Source organism: Perognathus longimembris, chromosome 2, assembly GCF_023159225.1.
Source record: "Perognathus longimembris pacificus isolate PPM17 chromosome 2, ASM2315922v1, whole genome shotgun sequence".
NCBI classification, from domain to species: Eukaryota; Metazoa; Chordata; class Mammalia; order Rodentia; family Heteromyidae; genus Perognathus; species Perognathus longimembris.
The window spans coordinates 37,847,270-37,875,161 of NC_063162.1; the positions used below are offsets into that span (position 1 = coordinate 37,847,270).

A 27,892-nucleotide genomic window follows, 5' to 3' on the forward strand; every position below is an offset into this window, starting at 1 on the left:
CAAGTGATATTATAACCTTATCTGAGGATTGTGTTACGTTTCCTGGAGGAGATATCTAAATGAATAGGGCTTCAAAATAATGTGCAGGAGGAAATTGAAAAATAAAGTTTTGAAGAAGAGAAGAAGTATGAACCAGAAATGGTGAAATTTTCTGATTGGCTTTCTTCTTTTTTTTTTTTAATAATGGTAACATTCATTTATTTGCAATTTTATGCTAAACTTATTCCAGTGCCATAAGTTTTTGTTTCTTCAGTTTCTTCTGGGATACCTTTTTCTTCTGTGCAGCTTCCTCTTCTGGTTTAGGAACAATCTGCTCCTTTTCAGTCAGGATCATCTCAATGTGGCAGGGGGAACTCATGTATGGGTTAATCCTACCATGGGCTCTGTAAGTTTGGCGGCGTATCTTGGGTGCTTTGTTCACCTGGATGTATTCAATAACCGGGGAGTCTACGTCTAAACCCTTCAGTTCAGCATTACTCTCTGCATTCTTAAGCATGTGCAGCAGAAATTCAGCACCCTTTTTGGGCCACTGACCCTGTGTCAAACCCCACCGTTTGGCCTGGGCACACCTGCCAACTCCACTATTGCAACGCCGGAAGGGCATACATTGCTTCTTTAAAGTGACATCTTTCAGGTATTTGGTAGCTTTTCAGGTATGCATATCCTTGAAGGCTTGGGCTGTTTCTCTGGTGTTCTTAAAGTGAACACGAAGATTGGAACCTCCTGACTTGCATGATTTTGTGGGGTTTTCTGGGTCTAGAGAGTAGCAAACCATTTTTCACAGGTCGCCTCAGGCTGCTTACAGGAAGAGTGATTGGCTTTCTTAATAATGTCTGGACAGTATGCAGTGGGAATACCAGTTGGAAGCATAAGCTTGAGATGTCTGTGGAAAACCTTGTAAATTTTGCTGAGAATTCAATCTGTAAGTGACCTTTAGCCTTTGGGAGCCTCTGAGAATTTTCCCAAAGGGGAAAAAAATAAGGTCAGAGCAGTCATTTTTAGAACACACAAGTAGAATATGAAATTAGAGAACGAAATAAGAAAGAGAAGGAAAACAACATTTTTCTTAAAAGCAACAATTTGGCACTTAGGTCTAGATATGTAGATATGATAGATAAATAGATAAAATATATCCTAGTATTGCAAATCATTTTATCATTTTGTTTCTGCCCTGTTTGCTAAGGGGCATATTTTTTTATTATGCTACTAAGAATCTCTTTGACCTATCCTCACAGAGAGATTCTAAAACTTAATGCTGATGTTCCTGATTCATTGGTTGTCCTAGGTCCTTTTGCCCTTACTGAACATGTACAAACTCTGCTTCTCTAACATTAAAAATGAAATAAAATAAAATAAATTAAAAACACCAACCCACAGGAATCGGCTCTTTTCTGTGACAAAAACTAATCTTTCTCTCATTAAATTTTATTTGTGGAATTAAGTTGAATTTATTTTACAGAATCCTCTAGCTCGAAAACATTCAAGTACTGTGCAGAAGATACAAGGCATTAACTCTTAAATGTAAATGCTTTACATTCTAATATTAGAGTATTTGGACATTCAGATAGTTTGAGGTTAATATAATTTTCTATTTTGTATCTCTTATATTGATTTCTAAATGAAGAGAGAAATTTAGTAAATAGCTCAGCACAAAGCTAGGGTATCTGTCAATCATCCTATCTGTTGATATGTATAGGTATTTGTATCTACATGTATTTATGTGAGATCCTGTAAGTGCAAGATTCCCACATATTATATGCAATAGATATATAGATAGATAAATAAAATAGATAATGGTAGACACAGAAAGACAGAAGTCAATAGCTTCTAGCATCGCCATCCTTACAAGAAGTGGTAAGATCATGCATGAAACTTTACATTGGTATACTTTATACTTAAGCAATTTGTAGGGTTTCACTGATCACCATATTACGTTTTTCTTTTAGCCACTATCTTTGCTGTTTAGCTAATCATCATAAAGCACAAATCATTCCTCCCTAGGGATAATGTCTCTTTAATCTATTTCAATAGTGAATCTTCTTATTTATCACATTGATCAATTTGCTAACTTACAAATCCTTCAATTCACTCTCTGGGTAAACCATATAATTTAAAAGTCCCCTCAGGGGAAAAGATGCCTCAACAAATATATAGAAATTGAATGGTTAAGGCCATTTATGATTAAAACCAAAGTCACTATGTATCCAATCCTATTAACTGAAAAGACATTAGCTCTGATGATGGGGTAAAAATAGAGTGACTAAAAGTGATTGATTTTACCATTACACATGGGATTCTAAATGTTCTTTATTAATTGAATTTCTATATCCAGAGAGGCAGTTACTAGGATTCTGCAGTCAACTATTCCTATAGAGCAAGAGTGAGAAAACCACTATAAGACTTTTATTTTTGTACTGATTCATTACATTTTAAGTGGTTGAAAACATAGAAAAATATTTCAAGACATAAAAAATTGCATGAAATTCAAGTATCAGTGTTCATAAATATGGTCTTATTGTAACACAATCATATTCATCTGTATATTGCCTATGACTGCTTTCTTACTACAACAGTAGAAGTGGGTAGTGTTAACAGACCCCTGTAGCCCATAAATTCTGAAATACTTTCTGGCTGTTAGAGGAAAGTTTGCCAAGTCCCACAGTAGAACATGAGCTATTGCTCAAGGAATTCCTTTCACTGTTCCTTTAAACTGTATTATTTAGAAATCTCTCCTCTGTGAAGGACACCAACCCAATTCAACTCTATGTAGCACAAGTAAATAGAAGGAGTCATTGGATCATGTAGCTTAACAGTGGCTCTGGTACCAGGTCTAACGAGATTCAAGTTTGCCCTTTTCATACAATCAGTGCCAACCACTGATTTTTTTCTGTGGCTTATTAACAGGACCTGAAGCAGAGGTGCTAGCCACACCCTTCTGGTGTTAACAATTTGGTGTGTTGTAAGGCTGTAGCTCTCTTTGTGTGATGGTAAAGATGGTTCTTGGTCACATTGTTAGTTGAAAGATCTCTCCCTTTTCCAGTTTCCCAAAGGTCTTACATCTCACTTTGTTTTTGGATTAGATGTGGTCCAAATTAACATTTAGAAGCACACCTGGATTGAGTGTGGTGAGGGTTGTTTGTGCAAAGAACGGTTGGGAAGTAAGAGAAATGGTTGGCTAGTAGGCAAAAGCATCAAATGACTACTCTGGAAAGAAAAGAAGATAGGAATATCTAGTCAATTACTCTGCCCAGTCCCCAAAGTAGTGCCAATCATTTATCAAGGCCCATGGAGAAGCAACTTAGAGAACAGATTGATTTGGTATGTAAGAGTATGGAGGGAAGAGGACAAAATTTCAGGACAGAAGTTGTCACCCAGTGAGAGAGTTGTCACCCACCATATCCCCACATTTGGACCCAGTGAATGATTGGTGTTAAAGGAAACAAGGGGGAAAGAAAGGAAATGGTTGACCTTTGAGAGGTTGCACTAAAAATACTCTAGAAGAGGGCTTGACAAGAGCTTTCTGGAGACAATTTCTGCCTATCTCACAGTTTTGCCCCTGTAGGATCCTCAAGCCCTCCCCATGTATAGATTGCTTTCTCTCCAGAGTATAAAGAGGGAAAAGAATCAATATGCTAAAGCACTGGGCAAGGAATGAGAGGAATTCATTATGGATTCCTGAGGATAATGAAAGTGCACAATTCAGCAGGAATGACTCATTTGATGAGTCAGTTGTTTAATGCTGTCGCCTTATAAGTCATCACTCAAATCAGGTTTCAGTGTTATGACTTGGTGCTCAGCTCATCTCAACTTAGATTCTTCAACTCAATCCACTGACTACGTGCCACATTCACCTTTGACTTTGGAGGAAAAGGTACTTGGCATCTGCATGCATAGAACATGACAGTCTTGGGAGGTACATCCAAATAAAAAATTATCATCTGTTTGGTTTTGTATTCCATAACCAGATGAGCAATATGCCTGAGTTTCTTCATTATAAATTCAATCCAATTCCCAAACATTTAAGACTGCAGGGATAGAATAAAGCATATGTTCAGCTGAACAGTGAGCTCGACTCTGATTTGTATGGAAAACATGAATGTGATGTTAAATAAATGCCGATGTACATCATGCTATTTTCTACTTCCAGACTGCAGAATTTCAACTCTCTGTACATTTCTTGGAGTAAATGTATAACCATCAGCAGAGTATTTATTATTTTCATCTTTTACATACCTTATTTGGATTTGAGCTATAGTATTTTCTTAAAAGAATGTACCTCTTTCTGCTAAGTCTATAAAAATTGTTTCGATATATATTCAACAAAGTCTGGTACCTTATGATTTTTAAAAAAGGTAAGACATTCTCCAATCCTATGTCTAAATCCTTTAGCCATGTATAGTCTCTTATGCTTGCAGTAGTCCAGACTGATGGAGGAATTTGCCTCTCTGAGAAAAGGAAATATAATCAACACAGTCCTGGTAAGAAAAAAATGTTTTCTTCCTCATTTTTTGCTTAGCTTCTTTCCTCTCAAATTTAATAATGGTGCACACCAGGCATATTCAGTCTTTGTAGACTGAATGAACTGTGATGAAATCAGCAAGAGGCAGTGAAATAAGAGGGAATTTGAGCCCATGTCTTGATTAAAATGGAGGCAGAAAAAGAGGTTGCTGAAGAGAAGGCAGGCTTCCAGGACCCATTTTGCCCACCAGGAGCAATGTCATTAGAAAGAATTTGCTCTGAATACCAGTGAAGGAGCATTTTTGAGTAAAAAAAGAAATGGCAATCAGTAGGCTATGCAATAAGTATCACTTGTGTTTGTCTTCCTAACCCTATATCCAGCAACAGAAAACATGGCTACCTTTCCCTGTGTTTAAGTTCACATGGCTCATTTAGGGATGACCTCATCTCACTGTCTTGCTCTCCAAACATGGAACCTCAGAGTCAGGATTATTAATGTAATCTATTCCCTTATCTGAGATGTGAGCTGGACACACCACTCAAGCTATTTCAGTAGGGGGTCTCCATTCATTCTTCTCTGATGTACTAGAAAAGATCTAATAGAATCTTGCCCTATTTTCTCTCACATCGCTAAACTGGTAGGTTGAAAGTTGGTACAGTAAACTTTCAATGAGGCCAACATTGGGAAAATAGGCCCAAGTGACAGACAGACCCCAACAGTTTTACAAAAACACTAGCATTCTTCAAGTCCTGAGTCAAAGCATGCCTGGATACTCTTCAACATTCTAGTTTTATAAGGCTTTAAGTCACTTCTTAGTTTGAAATCTACTCTGAGCTGAGTTTGCATTGACCTTTTCTTTATTACTTGCAACTGATCTGACAATGTTATCTATTTTCATTTTTATCCTGGATTACAATAAAAAGGTGATGAAATTTAAAAAAAAATATGAAAAGGACAAGGAAATATGTTATATTGGTATCAAATACCAAGAATTCTTCAAATAATTTCCTACTTGGGAAACCAAGAGCTGATATATTTTTATAGCAAGCTGTTTTTCTCTTGATGATGTTGGAGGAAGATTATTATCTCAAGAGAATTTACTCCTGCACATTTTATTACTCATTCCATCATCTAGTACATCTCAGTTTGGATGAATCCTAATACTTTAAGATGCCCACTTCAGATTATATTATGACAACCTAATCTTCAAAATATATTTCAGGTTCTGAACAATACCTGGGATAAGACTAAATCACAGAAAGATAAAAGCCTTTGAGTGATGATGTTCTGTTGAAATCTGTCCCTCGTTTTCATCTTGAAGCCTTTTTCTATAGCTATTCTTTACAGAAATAACAATTACCAATTTTCTTAAATGTATGAGCACAACAAAGAAGTTTTCACTATAATGCAATTCAAGCAATGAAGACATGCTATCTACAATGTTGTTGTCTTTTCTTTTGAACGAAAAGAGATGAAAGTAGCTAAAGCATGTGGCCGGTCAAATATAAAAAATAGGCATTTCTTTGTAATCTTGTTCTTTTCCAAGAGCTATGAGTCATAAAGCAAATGAGCTTATGAATTACCATCTCCAGCAGGAAACACATTACTAATAAGGTTATCCTCACTTGCATTTATTACTTATTTTTTTATTTTTTTCATTTGTTACTTATATTCAAAAGATTTCCTCAGAATAATCCCAAACTCTAACCACAGTATAGCTACTGTTCAGAAAGACTTCTTTGGCTTGGAGGAATAAAAGGCAAGTTAGCAATTAGACTCTAAAAATATAGGTTCAAGTCTTGGCTTTGAATAAGTTGCTGAACATCTCTGAATTATACTTATGACAAGATGATATGGCTAATGGATAGAGTTTAGATGGTTTTTGTTGACTAAGATTCCAGTTTAAAAGTGAAAAATTACTGTTCTACCAATTCTTATTCAATACAGTGACTTACTATTTTTCTACAATGAAATGAAATGAAGAGTAGTGACATTATTGGGAGAAGTTAGACCTTCTCGCATATCAAACTTAATCCAATAGACATATACCAGGAATACAAAGAGGCAAATCAGTACAGACTCACAAAGAAGCATGGGATTTACAGGAAATCTAGAAAGAGAGTAGGCTAACGGAACTAATAGGAAAGCAATACCTTAATCCTGAAAGATATTGGGAATTTTTGGAAAGTTTCAACAGGAATGCTGGCTAGTAAAAATTTAGAGTTTAGAATAATTGGTTTAATGCTCCATGGAGGAAAGGATCGGCAAGAACACTTAGGAGCAGGAAGGCTAGTTAGGAACCAAGGAAGTAAAACTGGTAAATATAACAATGATGTGAAGATGCAAACAGTAAACTATAAGTATTTGAAGGAATTTGTTTATTTTACTCATCTCTACACATCCAATACTAAGAGCTGTGCAGGCTATCAGTAGTAGTTGTTGAATGAATTAGTGGACAGCCTTGTTGCCTTATATAGGAGATTACAAATGAAAACTGAAGGCCTGGTGAGATGGTATAGTCTTGTATTCTTAGCACTATGAATCTGGAACAGTAGAATTGTAAATTCAAGGCTAGTCTGTCTATATAACAAGCCCTTGTCTAAGAAAACAAAACAATAACAATGAAAAATTAAAAGTGGATTGTTTAAATGGAGATTTTATTTTGTTTCAAGATTTTGCTAAGAAATGGAGACATATATACACTCATTCCTCAATGTACATTGGAGTTATATTCCCAATAAACTCACCACAGCTCACAAATGCATTTAATATGCATAGCCTACTGGACATTGTAAACCTTACAGCTTAGCTTATTTCTTTTTTTTTCCAATGAGCATAGAGACCCTTGCAAACATTTTATTTTAATTTTCAATGAAAATATAGATTTCTGCCATATTAGAAAGATAGCGGCAATAGCAGTTAGCACACAGGAACAGCTCAATGACTTTCAAGTCTTTAGTTTTTACACTCCAGATCACAACTATTTAGGCCTGGTTCCTCCTTCTCTGGAACTCCAAGAGCTGATTTGGCTCGCTTAACTATCACACTAGGGCTCACCCTCTCCTACTGTCCCCAAATCCAGAACTCCTGATTTATGCCTCACAATACCTCAATCATCTACAAAGCATCTGCAAATCAGATATCTTTAGCCAGTATCAGGGACAAAAATCTTTTAAGGGATATAGTGAATCTTTGTATTCACCCCTAAAAGGATCCTCATGTATTAAATATGCAAACTGTGCCTCTTTCTAAAATCAAACCTTTAAGGTTCAAAAATTTAAAAACAACAACAACAACAAAAAACCCACCCTGAACTACATTATTACCAGACACAACAGCCACACAGGAGCTTTCATGAAAGGCTTGCTGCCTGGGACATGAGGCCTTCACACCACAAGGAAAGTGGTGGGTTTTCTGTCCAGCATTCTGCAGCCCAGGCAGAAGAAACAGATGTAACCTCCTTCCTGAACGTATCCCTTCTTCCTTTGCAAAGGCACTGATGATATCTCTTAAATGCTTGATTGTAGCTCTCTATCGCACTGTCCCAAGGATCCTTCTCTTTAAGTCCTATGTTCTGGTTTGGAGAAAGACTCTGTCTTTCTATGGTACTGATGGCATCTGAGTCCAATCTTCTTTTCTTCAGGTGGTGCAAGTGAGATTTGGATTTCACATGTGCTGCTCACTCACGGTCCCCGATGATGATCCGATCAAAGAGGTCACACATATGGTAACTTCTTTTGTCCTCAGTTTCATTGTATGACATCTTTATTGGAGTGGCGGCAGGTTTGTGGCCTGCTCACAAAACGGTTTTTAACCCATCGGTTTTGCTGCCTGGCATATCTTTTAGTTACTTGCTTCAAAGCCTCGATACCTTTCTTTAGAAGCCGACTACTGGTCTCTGGTGTGCAGTTTCCCTCAGTGATCAGGTAGTCGTGAAATTCCTTGAAGCCAGTTGACTGGAAGATACCATGTTGCTAGTCCTGGCTCTTTTCTGAAACTTTCTTCTCATTATAGCGCCTGTGAAAATCTCTTATTTCCATCAGGAGACCAGCGGCAAGCACGTCATCCACTCTCTTATCCAAGCACTCATCTAAAACTGTCTGGTCAGCATGAAGCCAGAGGATGCAAGGGTTAGGGAACTTGAGAGGGCCTCTGAGGGGACCACCACCTTCCTCTGCATGATGAAGAAATTCACTGTGAGAGATTCCTGTTTCTTGAAACACTTGCAAGCTCCTGGCCACTTTGCGCTTGTCATGTGGGTGCAGCTTGGCAGCCATTTCTGGGTCTACCTGGCTTAGGTGTTTGTGGAGCACATGGCCGTCCTCCTTCTCGAGCTCTGCTTTCCGATCAATTGCTTTCCCAGTGCCCATCTCTTGAGGCTTGGTATTAACAAGAACTTTCCAGAGCAGAGACTCAACGGAGTAATTTGTTCCTCCCACAATAGGAATTTTGTCTCGAGAAAATTTAACTTCAATCAGAGCCGTTGCTTTGTTCCTGAAGTCCACCACTGTGTAACTGGTCACGAGAGGATGCACAAAGCTGATCGTGTGGTGCTGGCAGATCCTCTGCTCTTGGGCAGAAACCTTGTTGGTGATGATGTCTAGCCCTTCATAGGCCTGCATAGAATCAGCGCTGACGATGTTGCCACAGAGCCGCTGGCCTAGCTGCAGCGCCAGGGTGGACTTGCCAGTGCCGGTGGCCCTGAGAATCACTTCTAGAGGCAGCGTGAGTTGTAGATCCCGGAGCCCAGAGCCCACAGGAAGAGCTCGTGCTGCCTCCGTCGCCCCGCCGCCGCCATCTTGGTGTCCTCTAGCTTATTTCTTAAACATGTTCAGAACATAGAAATTAGTCAAAAAGTTGGACAAAGTTATTTATGTCAACTATTTTTAAATAAAATTTTGGATAGTTCATGTTTATATGAAGGGGCATTTTGTAAATACGATGATGTATGAAAACAAAAAAACACAACATACAAAATAACTTTGACAACATAATGACTGTAGAATCTTATTTACCTTGGTGATCTTGCTGCCATTGCAGTGTCTCACACATTTTTATACTGCATATTATAAGCACCAGGAAAAGACCAGAACACCAAGTATTTTTGGAAATATAATTTTTACTGACTGCATATTGATTTTGTATCATCATAAGCTAAGAAACCATAAATTAAACCATCATAATAGACTATCAGTATTGGGAAACCATAAAAGCAGATGAAATCACCCATGGAACACTCAGAGTGAATACATTAAAAAGTTGCTTCACTTAAACAAATCTGTCCATAATCACCAAATATTTATTGAACATACCCTATGAGTTCTGTATGAAGAATTTTATATTTATTATTCCACTTTTGCCCATGGTAGGTAGGAAGAAGGTCTGTTACTTTACATGGGAGAAAACATCAGCTAAAAGTTTTCAGAACTAGCCAAGGTTACATTGCTAGTGTTTGTCAGAAATGAGAGACAACTTGATTTTTGATGGATGCTAAGCTTATGCTGCTAAGGCTATGAGAGCTCTAGAATCATAGGTGCCACTCATGTACTTCAACTGTACCTCTCAAGCATAGTTTTTAGATCCTACTTAGTGTTGTTGTTTTTCTTGATGCTCTGGAAGAGCCACTCAGGTGAGTAGCTCCTAAGAACTGAGAGGTGCAAGCTTATTGTTGTGATGTTTCTACTGAGAATTCCTCATATACTAAAAGAGAAAACAAAAAAATATGACCATACATAATGAAACACATTAAGAAGTTTTCATGGCTTGTCTTGGTAGGAGATATAGCATATTTTAGAAACTGGGGGGGAAAAATGAGGGACAGATATGCATCAGCATTTTTCAAGAGAATTGCCTGAGGAGCTTTAAAAAATGATCATTATCCACTCCTGCCTGATTCAGTCAGTATCGCAGAGTAAAACAGATTTCATGTCCAGCACTGGTGGCTCATGCCTGTAATCCTAGCTACTCAAGAGGCTGAGATATCTGAGGATTGTAGTTCCAGGATAGCCCTGACAAGAAAACCTGTAAGACTCTTATCTCCAACTAACTATTAAAAAAAAAAAAAAAAAAGGCAGGAGTGGAGGAGGGAAGTGGAGATGTGGCTCAAGTGCTGGCCTTGAATACAAAGAAACAAAACAAAGAAAAACAGGAAGAGCACCCAGGTCCTGAGTTCAAGCCCTAGGACTGGTATAAAAAAAAAAAAAAGAAAAGAAAAGAAAAGAGAAAAAGACCCACAAGACTTAGAGACAAATCATGAAGCCAGGGTTGTTTATTATTGAGTGGGGTCTAAAACATGACAAAGGCTGTGACTCTCATGTCTTCCCTATGGCATTATAAAAATCATAATGCAGGAAAAGATTGCTTGAGAAGTTCAAGAAAGTGCATGCTACATGACGATAGTCAAGTTATAATGAGCAGCTTCCCTTCTGAAATTACAATGAAAAGTCAAATTAATGTTTAGCATAATCATATTAAAAGTCTTGGAATATCTTGGAAGTCTAGTTTTAGAAATTACAAATGATTTGGCTAATTTTATGAGTTTGGTTTATGTCCTGTTCATTCACAAATGCCAGTAGTAAAACCACCCAGGAACTTAGCTCACCAAATTGACAATGTCATTTTATGCCATCATAAGAACTTTAAAAGGTTTTCAGACAATGATATGTAACTATAAAGGAAAATATTTGAATTTTTACAAGCTTTTTACGTTGCTTCCTGTACATTTGTGATCACTACAGATGGCCCATTTTTCTTCTTTCTTTCTTTGTACGATAGTAGAAACAAAAGAGGTATGGTCTTTGCCAAAACATATAACATTAATCAGCACTAAAAATCCATTATAGAACACATTTCCTATTCCTCACACCTTTTAGCTCCATTTGCAGATACAATCAATAAACAACACAGAATTTGCAGAGGTCTGAAGCTGAGAGGTTTATGTGGGACCTGGCCTCATATTTTCACCTCTTTCGAGGACATGCAAATGCTGGTAAACACTCAGCTAAGTGTTACTTCTTGAGAAACTCTGCAAAGTTGCTAAGAAAAGCATCCTGCCAGCCTCTTCCCTTTTGGAGGAGAAACAGTATTTTGTCTTCACATCTCCCACGTCTTTATTTAAAAAGATCAGCCTGACTCCTAGCAGCCTGACAGCCCAATCTGGATATTGCTAGAAGATAATGGGAAGAGTTGAATTATGTGAATTCATAGCCACCTACATTCATTCTTCATATTGGGAAAAAAACAACTTTTGTTTAATTATTTGGGAATTTCTATTATTTGCAGTACAAACATGATCCATCATGCATATATACCCTCCTATCCTGATTCAGTTATTAAGGAAATAATATTTCTTTTTTTTTTGCCAGGCCTTGGCTTGGACTCAGGGCCTGAGCACTGTCTCTGGCTGCTGCTTCTTCTTCTTCTTCTTCTTCTTCTTCTTCTTCTTCTTCTTCTTCTTCTTCTTCTTCTTCTTCTTCTTCTTCTTCTTCTTCTTTTTCTCAAGGCTAGCAGTCTGCCACTTGAGCCACAGCACCACTTCTGGCCATTTTCTATATATGTGGTACTGAGGAATCGAACCCAGGGCTTCATGTATATGAGGCAAGCACTCTTGCCACTAGGCCATATTCCCAACCCCAGTATTTCTTTCTTCATATTGCTTCAGGCTTTCTTTAAAAAAAGAGACCATCATAGCTGAAGCTCAAGGTCACTTACTTCATGGCTGAATTGTGGAAGGAGCCTCCACACATGCATTCTCATCTGAAGTACTTCTCTGGTTTGATTGCTGTTCATTAGAATAACCTTTCATCAAAACCCTCTGAAATCATTTCTTCCCTCAATAAAAAGTGCTTTAATAGTTCCACACTCGAGACTCTGGCCTGATATTTCACACTCAGAAATGTGGGCTCAACATGTCTTTCCTCTCCATTTTCTACCACCTTTGATGGTGTGATTCTTCATTGCATATTTAACAACCCAGCTAGAGTTCTTGGATACGTCTTTAGCTCTCAAGCTTTCCTCAAGTCCTCTCACTTTGGAAAGAATGTATCATGAAGTTGGTGTAATATGATGCATAGAGAGAGCGAATATGCCTGCTTACTCCTGTGGGCTGACTAATAGCTCCCCAAAACTCATTGCCTAAATTAGAACCCTTAAATATATTGCCCTGTAGAACAAGTGTCTTGGCAGATGTATTTAAGGTAAAGATCTTGATTTGGGAAGATTATCCTACATTTTGTGGGAGCCTTAAATGCAATTGCAAGAGTTTTGGTACTGTTATTGTTGTTTTCTTTTAGTAATGTTGAGACAGAATCCAGGATCTTGCTCATGCTAGATAAATGCTGTACCACTGAATTACATGCCCACTGCTGTCAAGGATCTTCAGGAGGGAGAAACAGAGGGTTCATGAGGAGACAGTAGTTCTGTGACTGGAAGCAAAGACCGGAGCCATGTCACTAAAGATACTAAAGGGCTCTGGAAGCCAGAAAAAGCAAGGAACAAACTCACTCCTGGAATCTGAAGGTGGAAACAGGCCTGCCAATGTCGTGAGTTTAGTCCCTCAGTATTCATTTTAGATGTCCAACCACAGCCCATCCTAGAACAAAACAAACTTCTGTCTTATGAAATTATGAAATTTGAGACCATTTATGTAGCAGAAAAAGAAAATTAATGCATTACTAAAATTCCCAATCATTCATCAGGACAACTGAATTCCACCCAGTCATTTCCTTTTCGAATCATATGGCTTCCCATGTAGCATCAAATTTACCCATTGTGAGTGTTCAGTCCTATAATTCTGAGTGAATAATCCATAACTATACTCCACTTTTAGAACCATCACCCCAATATGATTCTTCATGCTGGCCTACATTTCATTCCTGCTGCTGGCAGCCTCTAATCTGCTTTCTCTTGGTGCAGATTTGCATTTTCTAAGCTTATCATTGCTACTATGAAACCCCACAGCACAATCTTCTGTGAGGCCCTCCCCACACAGGACCCAAACCTGATATAATTTCATAGGAATATTTTCACAGAAGAAATGAATGTTTTCCATTCTAAATCTGTAACCACTGCAGCTTTGCTTTAATTTTTCTTTTCATTTTTGTGTTATCTCTAACCTTCAGCAGACATTCTTGAGGAATAGGGATCATCTTACCTTCTTTTCTGTGTTTCATTCAACATCTTATTTTCTGCACCAAACTTGTTAGTTTACAAGCAAGTTTTCTCTCTTTTTCTTTTTTCTTTTGTAAATTAGCACTTATATTTATCCCAGCACTGCCACATAATGAACACTTAGATGATTTTGTTACAGGAAAAACGTCTACAATTATAATAATAAAGAGAGCTAAAATAATAGCTCCATAGCCATCAAAATCACATGTATATAAACAATAGTAAGCAATTCTGACAAAGAACCTTTGGTATTTGTCTTTACCAGCTAAAGTGGTTCCAACATTTTCCCACAGTGGGAATACAATTTACAATTCCTCCAGACAAACATTGTGAAGCTTGGACCCATTTTTTTATTAGGGGAAAAAACATGAGTGTTATTAATAACTTTATATTGTTCAATTTATAAATGTGATCTCATTTATACTCAACCACTTATTTGACCTTTGTAATGCAGGTCATGGCTATTCAAGCTGTCCAGTCTTCTTAGCTATGCCAGAGCTTTCCATACATCCTGTATCTTTCTTCTTCCCATGATCTTCTTTCTTGTTTCACACTTTCAGCAATGTCACCTCATACATACTTTAATTTGTGTGATTCTGGTACTGTAATTTGGGAAATGATTTCTAAATCTTACCCAGTATTCATTCCCCAGAGTTCTTGGCATGAAAAGTCAAGTTCATGCAAAAATCAAACTCCTTTTCCTCAGATGGACTTAGGCTGTTTCTAGTTCCTTAGTGATATAGCCAGCAAGTAATTATGGAGGTTTTTTGTAAATAAAAATACAAGCGGTATGTTAAAATAAAATTTCTCCCTCAAAGAATTGGCTTACCAAGTCTCCAAGGAAAAGTGAAAGAGATAACAATGTTACATGTATTAAAATGGGATAATGACATTTTAATTTACAATTATGATTCTCCAATAGTGAATGCATTTCATGCAAATTAGTAAATGGATATTTTACAATACTGGTGCAAAATGGAAAGAAATAGTTGGGTCTTTTGAGTTCTACCCCAATCTGGGCTCTAATGGGCCACACCTGTAATCCTAGCTATTTGGGAAGCTGAGACATGAGGATCAAGATTTAAAGCAAGTGGCGATAGATAAATACCTGAGATTCATCTCCAATTAACCAGCAAAAAGCTGGAAGTGAACATGTAGCTCAAGTGGTAGAGTGCCAGCCTAGATCCACAAAGCTAATCAAGAGCTCTGAGTTCAAGCCCCAGCACTAATACACACACATACACACACACACACACACACACACACTCTCTCTCTCTCTCTTCCCCAATTGGAAAACTATTTTACAGTAACAAAAGTTATAATTTGCTTATAGTAGATGACTACAGAAATTTTAAAGTAGCATTTCATTTTCACAACAGGAAGATTTTGTTCATTAAAATAGTTGCAAATGAGATTATAAGAATAAGTGCCGGATTGTGGTCTTTGGTATTCTTGATTTAGTCCAGTTTGAAGGTTCATATTGTTACATATCTTTAGTTGATTTTCATCTATTTCTGTTTACTCATTGACATAAAAAGAAATGAGAAAAGAGTCACTTGCTCTGCTCCATTGATATCTTGATTTAAAACATTATGAGTACCTGGGCACCAGTGGCTCACGTCTATAATCCTAGCTACTTGGAGACTAAGATCCAAAAAACTGCAGTTTGAAGCCAGTGTAAACAGAAAAGTCTATAAGGCTCCATCTTCCATTAAAGGAGCAAAATTCAGGGCTAGAGGCATGGCTCAAGTGGTGTAGTGGCAGCTATGAGCAAGCAAGTCAAATTAGACCAAGGCCCTGAGTTCAAACTCTGGTACTAACAAAAGAAAAAAAGCCAGTGGCTCATGCCTGTAATCCTAGCAACTCAAGAGGCTGAGGGAGGGAGGAAGGAAGGGAGGGAGGAAAGGAAGGGAGGGAGGGAGTCAGGGAGGGAGGAAGGAGGGAGGGAGGGAGGAAGGAAAGAAAAGAAAAGAAAATATTTTGTGAAACGATGCCATAGTTTGCATATAGAATGTCCCATCAAAAGGCTCATCTGTTGAAGGCTTGGTACCTAACCTGCCACACTATTGAAAGATGATTGATTCATGAAGATATCAAGATCACCAATAGATTAGTCCATTGATGCATTTATACCAAATGGGGTATTTGAAGGTAGGGCCTGATTAGAAGTAGGTGACTGGGGAGAGTCTTCAAAAGTATATCATGTCTCACGCCCTTCCTGTTTCTGCTTCCTTGCAGCTATGGGGCAAGCACCTTCCCTCTGTCATGTCCTCCTGGCATGGTATTTCTTGACACATGCTTAAAAGCAAAGTAGCTCATGAGCATTATTGATCAAGCCTGAATAATAAAGGATCGAGAGTTATCATGTCCATTTTGAATATGTGAAAACAAAATGAAACAGATTAGTAACGTTGGACAGCATCACACAGCTGAGAATTGAAGAGCTGGGAGGTACAGCTTAGCTGACTGGCCCCAGAGCCCCACCATTGTGTGTGGGCCCAGAGGACACAGAGGGCAGCTTGTCCAGTGATCATGTGCCACCTTCCCTGCTGATTTTGAGGTTTGTGCAAAAGTCATGCTCACATAAAGATCTTAGTTGTTCCCAAATAGTCTCAGTGATATTGCACTTGTGAATTGCGCCATTCATCTTTATGAACTAATCTTCCCTGTCCTGCTGTGTTTTCATCCATGCATCAGGGCCTCCTGATAATAGTCATGTGATGCCTGCTTCCCTTTGTCTTTGTAGTCGCCAGATGTGTCTTTGCCTATTTAACGATCAATCCTTCTGTGTGGCTGTGTTTATAAAACAAACAAACAAAAAAAAAACCCAAAAAACTGTCACATTGCTGTGGCCATTATACAGGATGAGACAGATGAAAGAAGACAAGAATTCTTCAAGTAGTGCTGATAAAAGACTTTAATAAAGGTAACTTTTACAATATGACAGCAGAAACGAAATGCCTAGGAAACGAGTGGAACAAGATTTCTATGGACCATCTTTGTGGTTTTGTGGCTATCAGTTTCCCAGGATGTGTCTTATATATGAATATATATATGTATACACATACACATATATGTGTACATATATACACACATACAATATATGTACACTCATATTTTATAATATATACACATATAAGCATATATCTATGTATAGATATATACATATATATATATATATATTCTTTTATTTCTGAGGTTTGAACTCAAAGCAGGGATTTGCTAAGCTACACCATCACTTGAGCCACACCTCTAGCCATTTTTGCTTTAGTTATTTTTCAGATTCTCTCTCATGTTTTTGCCTGAGCCTAGCTTTGAGTCTCAGTCCTTCTACCTATGCCTCCTATGTCGCTGAAATTACAGGCAGATACCACTGTGCTTATCTTTTTTTTGAGACCTCAATAAAGTTGTGTGTCAGCAAACGCAACCCAACAGCCACTGGTTTAAACAAGATTCTATTTTTTTTCTTTTTGAAACCTTTTATTATTTTTTATTGTCTTACAATTTTTATTTTATTTTTATTATTTTTTTCTTATTTATTGTCAAAGTGATGTACAGAGAGGTTACAGTTTCACAGTGCAAGAAATGTACCCAAGATTCTATTTTTTAAAACTTCTTTAGTATAAAACCAACCCATTGATTGAAATTTCAGAAATATGAATCTACATGTCAATTTTCTACAAAGCAGACATAAGTTGCTTCAAATTGTCTTGGATATCAGTGTAGGGGTGTAAACATTTCATTTAGGTTATGGCAAGAGCAGCCATGTCTCTCAGGATGAGCTCAGTCAAGAATTATGCCAGAGAGTGCTATCCCTTACAAAGCATCCTTCCCCCATGCTAGGCAGTTCTGCTCTCCTAGCTTCCAGTCACCCACCAGTAACAATGGTGCAAAACAGTACATAAGAAGCAATTCCTAAGTTTTAAATTTCACTGTTTGAGTAGTGTGATGAAATCTCAGAGCCCACCTGCTTTGTCCCACTTGAGGACACAAGGCATTGGCTGTTCTTAGGAGCACACTACCTGCCCTGCCTGTAGACATTCAGTTGTCACACCAACTGCCACGGTATGCTAGTGGTGATGTTTGAGTCCTCTTCATTTTACTTAGTGATGACTCCAAACACAAGAGTATGGAGCTGACAATTTCCATGCCCCATGCTGTGAAACCCTTCCTCTTGAAGGTGGAGGTTCTTAACTTGATAAAGGAAGACCTTAAGTATTGAAGTCCTAGAGCCTAAAGCTCTTCTCTTATCCCATCCTTTCACAGTAGTTTAAGCTATCACAGGGAGAAGTGGAGGTACAACCATTACCTTAAATTAGAATGCATTGGTAGCATTATTCCATTGAATCACTCCCTAGGCAGTTAATCTTTTACTGTACCTGATTTATAAATGAAATGTTATCTTAACTATACATGTACACAAAGAAAACTTAGCCTATAGGGTTCAAGTATCCCCTAGTGGTCTTGGAAAATGCTCCCTGTGGAAAAAAAGATGAGATCTGTAGTTGTATATCATGTTTCTTTTTCTTTCTGTACCTTCTTTCACCATTTTTTTTAAAGTTAAGGGATGAATGAAGAAATACTAACATTTGTATCATTCAGTGAGGCTTTAGGTTGCTTTAGAGAAATACATTAATTGATATGATTTGTAAATTATAGAAGCTACATCTCAAGGAAGATTATACAAAAGCTAGATGCCAGTTATTCATTCCTGTGATCTCAGCTTCTTGGGAGGTAGAGATAAAAGGACTAGAGTTCAAGGCTGCCTGGGCAAATATTTTCTAGGACCCTATCTCAAAGAACAAGTTGGGAGGAGAGTTCTTTGCTAAGAGCCATCTTTGCTAAGATCTGCAGTATTAGCTATGTGAAGGCATAAGCAGGAGGACTGAGGTCTGAGTCTGGCCTTGGGGAAAAAAAAAACTTGAGACCCTATCTGAAAAATAACTAAAGTGAAAAGGGTTGAAGACATGATTCAAGTGGAAGAGTGCTTAATAGCAGCATTAATCCTTGAACTCAAACCCCAAGTTTCATTTGGCCCAATGTTCTAACACAAAATTCCTCTGTAAAACAAGCCCAAGTTTATCATCTCCTCTACCTTCCTCCACTACAGATATCTGAACTTTCTGAAGCATACACATTAAACATTAAGAATGTCTAATAATTTGCTGATTTGATTTCCATCAGGAAACTATATTGAGGAAGATTAATTTAATATCCCAATTTGTTTGATCATCAAACTCTGGACTGACATAGGTTTAAATCAACTGTTTTTTATATTAATCATTTGACATGTGCTTTCCTTACGTATGCAATCCCCATACAGCCTTGCTCTTCTTTTGTGACCAATCTTTCTGAGTCATTTGTTCAGTTGTGTGGAAGCAAAACGGACACACTGCCCTGCTGTCATTATAAATAGAACTGCACGTCATGACCTACCTTCAGAAAGGAAGAATTACTTTGTAGAGAGAAAATCCAAAATAACAGGTCAGCTTGTCAAGTTCTGCTCTTTGAAGTGAATGAAATATTCAGCACTGTTTCCTGTTCAAGGAACAAATTCTCCATGGGCTTTGCAATGTTGACGTTGAAGAAATGCACTGGCCTTTGTGTCTATAATTATGATTTTTTGTTTATTGAAACATGTTCATAACACTATGTGTTTGTAACCTTTGAGGACTTGGATCTTTTTGTGTTCAGTGCATATTGTTTTTTATTTGATAGAGACAACTATTTTTGCTGTATGCTTTCACTTCATCAAGTAAAATTTGTTTCTAAAATGTTGTTAATTTTGAGGTTTTCTTTTATATACCTGCCTCTATTAGATCATGTATTTGTTGTTGTTTTCTCTTTTTAAAAGAGAGGGGGTTCTCTTTGTGCAGGGAAAATGAACTGTGAAAGAGCTTGCACATAGGGAACAAAATTCATAAGCCCTTGTGGGGCTCCCCAACTTTAACACACATGCAGTGCAGTACCATCATAAAGTGAAAACATTTGCAATTTGAAGAATTCTTTGTCCCTGATCTTTGCCTAATCTTTTCACAATGAATATATATATTTATTGGACAGTGCCTATTTGTGTGTATGCAAGTATAGGTACATAATAACTTCTAAGGGAATTATAATCTACAGGGATCAAGGGCTGTAAAATGCTGAGAATTTATTAAGCGTTTAGATATCAGTCAGTGTTATGGATGATGATATAATGTAATCTTCACAACAAGCCAACTATGGTTTGGTTACAGTTTGAGTGTCCTCCAAGGGCCCACGTGTTAAAGGTTTAATCCCTAGGTGCTTCAGGAAGAGATACAACTTGTAGGAAGTGGGGCTTGGTAGGAGGTCCTTGGGTCACTGGGACCGCCTCCATGAAAGGGATTAAAGTGACTCTCTTGTGAGCTCTTTTTTATTTTTATTTTTTGCCAGTCCTGGGCCTTGAACTCAGGCCTGAGCACTGTCCCTGGCTTCTCTTTGTTCAAGGCTAGCACTCTGCCACTTGAGCCACAGCGCCACTTCTGGCCGTTTTCTATATATGTGGTGCTGGGGAATAGAACCCAGGGCTTCATTGTATAGGAGTCAAGCACTCTTGCCACTAGGCCATGTGGCCTAGTGAGCCACTAGTGAGCCAGTCTCTCTTGTGAGCTCTTGGTAGTTCTCATGTGTGTGTGGTTATAAAAGGAGGAAGCCTGGGCACTCCCTCTCTGTCTAGCTGCATGTTTGAAATGAGCTCTTTTGCCCACACTTGCACTCCTGTGATGCCTTTAAGACTTCACTACAAGCCAAAACCATAGGGGTCACCTGATCTCAAACTCTGAGCCTCAAAATTGAGCTAATAAAATTATTTTTCATAAGTAGTTTGCATATAAATTTGAGTGGATTTATTATAGTGACAAAAGCTTGACTAATAAAATTCTAGGGGCTAGATTTTCTTATTAGAGAAAAGTATTAGTTCAGTTTGAGTGAGACAGAGACAGAGACAGAGAGTTCTAGTAATAGGGTTTGAACTCAGGACCTGGGCACTGTTCCTTAGCTTTTCCACAGAGGTTGACACTAACTATATCACTTGTACCAGTTTCACATCCAGGTTTAGGCTAGTTAATCAGAAATTAAAAAAGTTTCATGGACTTTCCTGTCATGATCCTCAGCTAGACTTACAGGTATAAGCCACCACTAAGTTAGCCATCTTAGGCTAATTTAAAACTGAGTGAATGGATACTGACTTCCTAGTAGTTGACTACATTAACAAATATTGCCTAACCCTTTGTTGAACTAAGACACTCTTAACTATGAATTTACTATTCTATTGCAAGCTCTCATTCTCCAACACTTAGGTCTTCCCTGTGACTATTCTAGACACATTTATACTTCACAAACTCCTTATCACTTCAAAACAACTCTTTAAAGAGTTTTTGAAGTTTTCATTTTATAGATCAGAAGTTCACAAGCATTGAAGAAGCACGGTTTAAATGAAGAATTTCTCATTCCAACTCAGATGTCATAATGGTGCACCAAAAATGGTTTTAGAAATTATATTGCTATGCATTAGAAACACTGATTGTATGTTTATTTTATGTTTAATTTGTTATATAAGTAATATGTAAATCTGATATCAGGTTAGATTTCAGTTTTTCCCTTTCAAAATCAGGGCTGATTTTATTATTAACTTTTTCTATTATGGATTCCTTTGGATTCTAATGGAAACTTGGACATTTGGTCCTCAAGAAAATGAACACCCACAAACACACACACACACACACACACACACACACACACACACACACACACACATGAGCGCGCAAATTATTTCTGAGGGTTAAGCCTGCTTGAGTATCCCAAGCTAAAATGCCATGCTCTTCAGTCTCTTAATTCCTTCTAGCTCCAGAATGATAAAATTTCTGTGATTTCAAAAACTCAATCTTATAGACTACTTCAAATGATATTTATGGAAACCAGGGTTTTTTCTGCTTCAGCAGAAAAATCAGAGAAGTGCACATTGGAATTAAATCAACAAATGCATTTACTTAAAAAAAATGACAATTGAGAACAATCCACAAGCCCAGCTCATGTGGCAAATCCTGCAGAATAATCTTTGCACCTAAATTTAAAATGTCCCACTCCTACTAGCCACAAGAATATTATTAGCAGGCAGAAAATTCATCATGACATGGATTTTTTACATTTTAATTTTATTGTCAAGGTGACGTACAGAAGGGTTACAATTATATGCATAAAGGAGTAAGTAATGACATGGATTTTAACCAATATTTATTTAGTATTTTCTTTTTTTTTTTTTTTTTTTGGCCAGTACTGGGGCTTGAACTCAGGGCCTGAGCACTATCCCTGGCTTCTTTTTGCTCAAGGCTAGCACTCTACCGCTTGAGCCACAGCACCACTTCTGCCTGTTTTCTATATATGTGGTGCTGGGGAATTGAACCCAGGGCTTCATGTATACAAGGCAAGTGCTCTTGCCACCAGGCCATATTCCTGGCCCCATCAATATTTATTTAGTATTTCTGCAAAATGGATGTTTTCTGTAAAAAAAAAAAAAATTAAGAGCTATATAAAGTTGAAGATGGTTCCAAAACCATCTATGTAACCATAATGTGACACAAAGAGATGAAAGTAAGATGCGTAATTTTTAAGATCCACAAAAATACTGATTTCAGCTTCTCAAAAAGAATTGCCCCATTGCTACAATGGGTAGCATGTTTCTTCCTGGGGATGAGAACTGAGATTTCAGGTGTCTTTTAAAAAATTATTCAACACTCATGTATTTTATTTTTGCTAGTGCACATATAACTTTTTCTTGCTGAGACAACTACTTGAGAGAAACAACTTAAAGGAGAGAGAATTTATTTTAGCACATAGAGAGCTCACATTATAGTTGCTTGGCCCCATTCCAAGCAAAACATCACAGCAGTCAGACCATCACGGGAGGAAGTTCTTCACCTGACATTGCACCAGTGTATCCTGACTCAGTACCCCTGATGACTGCTATGTGATTTATCAATTTCATTGGACAGCTTTTCATTAGAATCCTGAAAATGTATTCTAGAAAGATGATCAAGGGTAACCAATTTTGTTCCTAGTTTATTAGCAGCAAAAGGACTACAATAAAGGTATAAAATGCCTATTAGACCCAATAAATTTATAGCATGACATTTTGATATGGTCATTTAGATAGTCATCTATTTATATGGAGGGACAAGGGCAGATAAGGCAAAAAGAGCAATTAAAAACATTTATTTTGATATAAGTCTATCTTTGTAGAAAAACTAAAACCCACACTTACATGTCAAGATTCCCTGAAAAAAAATAGCTATTCACCTAAATATCTATGGTACTAATTTTTCGATGGTAAACTAAACTTTTCATGCACCTAAATTTTCCCCAATGCATGTATTAATTATATAATCGGAAAGAAAAGTGATAAAACAGTTTTTATTTAATGGATAAAAGGTCTTATTTCATCAAAACTAATATTGCCTAGGTTTCTGCTTCTATTTGTGCTCATGTTTTAAAAATCCAAATTATTTTATTTTGATACATTTATTTGCATCCATCTTGATATACTTTATTTGTGTACTCAAAAGTCTTTAGTTGAAATAACTTTTGTCATGTCTGATAAATTAAAACAAAGACAAAGGAAGTCACTATCTTTTGTTTGTTGCTCCTGGAAGTTCAGATTCAAGAAAAAAACTTATCTTCTCATTTTGGGCACTGAATCATACAGACAAATTTCTGTTTGTCTGATTAATGGAGCCATGGTTGTCTTTACAGCCCTCTATTACTAAGCAATTATCAATCACCTACTTATATGAGGTTCATTGAAGTATACATACTTATATATGACAGAGATTCTACTCTGAAAAGACTATATATTACAAGTTTCAGATATCAAACTTGGACTGGAAGGAAGAGGTGTACTTTTTTAAATCCACAAAAAAATGGATTCGAGCTTTTCAGAATTGCCCCATTGCTACAATGGGTAACATGCTTCGTCCTGGGGATGAGAACTGAGATTTCAGGTATCTCACTTTTTAAAAATTATTCAACATTTCTTTATTTTATTTCTGTTACCATATATATATTACTTTTCTTGCTGAGACAATACTTGAGTGAAACAATTTCAGGGAGGGAGAATTTATTTTAGCACATGGAAGGCTCATAGTTGCTTGGCCCTGTTCCAAGCAAAACATCATGGTGGTAGGACCATGACAACAGGAAGTTCTTCTCCTTTTAACTAACCCTTGAATGCCTAAGTGACCCATAGCTTTTATATATTTGCTTCCATGGAACACACCATTCCTTGGAAGCATCTGAAGGCATGTCAAGCACTGTAAACAAAGGGGATCAGTTGTAGGTTAACTATAGGAAGAATTAATGTTGGATTTCTGATATGAATGGAGCTATGCCAGAATATTCTTTGGCCAAAACCAAGACCAAACAAGAATCTTATCTCCAAAATCTCGAACAACTTAAAATACTGGTATTAGAGATGCATTGCTTTGCATCCACATACCCCCCCCCAACCACACACATGATTTTATTACCATAAGTTAGTTATATAAAGAGGGTTGTTTTGACAAATTCAGATATGCATATGATATACCTTATTTAGACTCATCCCTTCCATCAATCATCTCTCCTCTTGCTTCTTTCCTCATACTTCAGAAACATGTTTTGGACGTGATCAAGTCCCAGAAAGGTCTGTATTTAAGTATCCTTATATTTTCCCAGGAAATACTTGCTATTTAAAAGATACTAGTGGATGCTAAAAATGACTAGTGGTTATTTAAGATTTACTTGGAAAAGGAACCTAGGGAAGGGAAGGAAGGGAAGGGAAGAACAGTCGTGCTTCACCTTTCCAGAGGCCTAAGGAGTTCATATTGAATGAAAGAATTACGTGAATGAAAAAGATGATGCCAAACCCAGTAATATTTTAATAATAACAACAATAACCACTTTAAAGTATAAAAGAATAAATATCTGCAAATAGTTTTCCTGTAATCAAATTAAGCACACTCATATTTTTATTTTATGTTCTGAAAGACTATCAGACATGCCAATTTATTTCAAATAGTTAAAATCTGTCTCAGAAACAAACCAAAATTCTCAGCCTTGTGACCTCGCCTCTTTCATTTTCATCTGTTCCCTTTTCTAAAGTGAAGAACTCCTGACATTCTTGACCTTCATAAATTAGCTTGGAACTATTATTTCCACTCACTGACCTTAACATAAATCAGATACAATCAAAGCTTTTTGCTTTTGTTAATTACAGATTCTGGACTAATAAAAAAAAAAAACTTCATTTGAAGCAAGACAGTGGATGCAAAGTCTGTGACCCGGACTTAATGAGATGTCTCTCAAAAAAGGCAAAGTGTGCTGGCCCAGTGCTCATCAAAGATACCACCTTCTACTTAGAGAAAGCACTTTGTACATGTATTTTGAAGAACCTAAGCTATTCAAACAAGAGACATTCTTCTCTGTTTAAAACCATGACAGGCCAAGTATCAGTGGCTCACACCTACAATCCTAGCTACTCAGGAAATCGGAGGATTAGATTTTTAAAGCCAGCCAGGGTAGAAATGTCTATGAAACTCTTATCTCCAATAAACCACCAAAAGGCCGCAAGTGGGGCTATGGCTCAAGTGATAGAACAATAGCCTTGATTAAAATAGCTCAGTGACAGTGCCCTGGGTCCTGAGTTCAAGCCCAGGACTGACACACAAAATAATAATAATGAGTGAGATTGGGATAGATGGAAGAAAGAATGATGGAAGGAATGATATGACATTGATTTAGATATATTGTACTTATAAATAAAGCACCTATTTAATTTTTTTATGGGCAGCAGGAAAGCCTGAGGTTTAAGTGATGGGCCTGGTGGTCTCTTAGTGAGATCAACAAACTTTTTTCAAACCTATGGTGGGGAAAATGGTAGTCCATCCTGAATTTCTCGGTAAAGCTACATTTTGAATAATTTGTCATCAATATACAAAAAACATTATCATGCTTATCATGTATCTTGATTTACAGTTCAGAAAAAAATGGCCTATATTTATGGATCAACTCCCTCCCTGGAAATGGCACACTATTATAGAATGATGTGATATGATTGCTAGCTTAGTTTAAAATTACTACATTGCTCTAAAATCAAGAAAATTAACTCTGTTTCAGAAACTGAAATGTTCTTAAATATAGCAGACTGTGGTCTAGGCCAAAGAATAAAAGATAAGGGGAACATATTAACTAAGATACTAAAGAGTAAGGGGTTTTTCTTCTTAGTCAAATGTTCTGATTACCTAATGATCAGGCAGAAACAACTTTTTCAAAAAAGTAAGCTTTCTGAAACATGAATCATTTACTCTAAAGAGTTTCAATATAATAAGTGCAATTAAGTTTGCTTTTATGTGTTCAGTGTCATCGTTCTACACTTCAGTTTTCCAGAGTCCATTTCTGAATATAAAAAGATACCCAGTGCAATCCATTGAGCCAAATGTGAACAGTCATTTGGTCCACCATTTAGGAGGTGGACTGGAAGCGTGGTTCAAGTGATCGCTCACCAGCCAGGAATGAAAAAATAATAATAAAGAGAGACCATAGGAAGTGCTGAGTTCATACTCTCACGTGCTTTCCCCCAGTACTTTTAAAAAGTATTTGGAACTGTAAGTTAAGAAACAAAACTGCATAAGATGCCAAAAACTATTTTTAGCTTAAAAAAGGATTTTAATTCTTTTTAGGATTGGAGATTCTTTTTAGTAGGGTTTTACTTAATAAATCCTTCTATCTTCTGTATGCCCAGTTTTTTTCCCACCTGCTACAGTGATGAATTCAGGTTTTACTGCCATGTTCTTTCCAATGGCTTCTCAAAATTCTAGATGTTTATTCTTATTCTCATTTGAGTGTCCAACTATATCTTTGTCTGGAGTTTGGGGGAGGTGTCTGGAGTAAGGAATGCCATCTGTGATACATTTCTTTGGCATAAGGCTTTCTTAAGACCTTTTGTGGCATTTAAAAATCAAGCTGCTGTGCTGCCCTCTGGCTGCTTATGTGAAATGTAACAGCAGGCATTGTGACCATGTTCCCATCTGAGACTTTGGGAATTTCATGGTTACCTCACAGCCTTATTGAATACGCATTAATCACATCAGAGTGACATGCGCTATATCTCACTGGTAGAACTGCAGACACACTTTAAAACAAATTACTCTGGCCCTGCCTCCTGTTCAAAGACCTGTCTGAGACTGTGTGTACTCTGCTCATTTGTAGTAATTTTCCAGCCCCTGAACTTCAGTATATTTCCTCACAGCCCAGATACACTGTTATTTTCCATTTTCACTCACCTTTGTTGGACACCTACAGACTGAGGAAAGGCCAGGACACTTTATCTGCTGTGCATTTTACCAAAGGTGGGACATTCTTCATTTTCTGTCTCTGTAAGCTGTCTTGCTATCCTTTTAATCTAATAAGACATCCCTTTGCCCCAATTTGCAAATGTAAATATATTGATAACAACAAGAAAGTCAAAGTGCCCAAATTATTTTTTCTGATATTTTTGAGTTTGGAGTTACAAAGAAAGTAGTCTGGTTTAAAGAAAAATTATATAGTTTTACAACACAAACAGAACAAATAGAAACTACAATCTTTATTGAAACTTTCCAAAATGTTAAGTTAAAGAAATTAAGTTCTATTGTGCATCAAACTACATTGGGGGACTTCAAATATATCCTCAAAATTCTTAGTTATGCCTGATGCCAGTGGCTCACACCTGTAATCCTAGCTACTCATAAGGCTGAGAACTAAGGGTCACAGTTCAAAACCAGCTCTGGTAGGAAAGTCCGTGAGACTCTTATCTCCAATCATCCACTAGAAAACCAGAAGTGGGGCTGTGGCTCAAAGTAGTAGACCACTAGCCTTGAGCAAAAGAGCTTAGAGACAGTACCCAGGCCCTGAGTTCAAGTCCTGGAATTGATATCCACCCCCCCCCAAAAAAAAACAAATCAAGCAAACAAACAAAAAACTTTTAGTTATTCATCCCCCAACTATATTTGAAAATGTGACTTAACTCCTTGTGCCATGCATACCTTGGCTGTAAGGATAAGTCAAATTTAGTATGGAACATCAAGGAACTCAGAATAATGAAGAAACTTATTAGAAACAGAGAACAACTGTGATGGGACCAGATCTAGAACAATAATATTAAATTGTGCTATGGGAACACAGAAGAGGAAGAGACATAGGAAAACCAGAAGAGCACAGCTGAGATGTTGT

The 27,892-nt window shown here is 37.3% G+C and overlaps 2 pseudogenes; both read right to left on the reverse strand.

Moving 5' to 3' along the window:
* Nucleotides 1–167: 167 nt before the first annotated feature.
* Nucleotides 168–27,879, reverse strand: LOC125343235 (annotated as a pseudogene).
* Nucleotides 7,969–12,783, reverse strand: LOC125343927 (annotated as a pseudogene).
* Nucleotides 27,880–27,892: the final 13 nt, after the last annotated feature.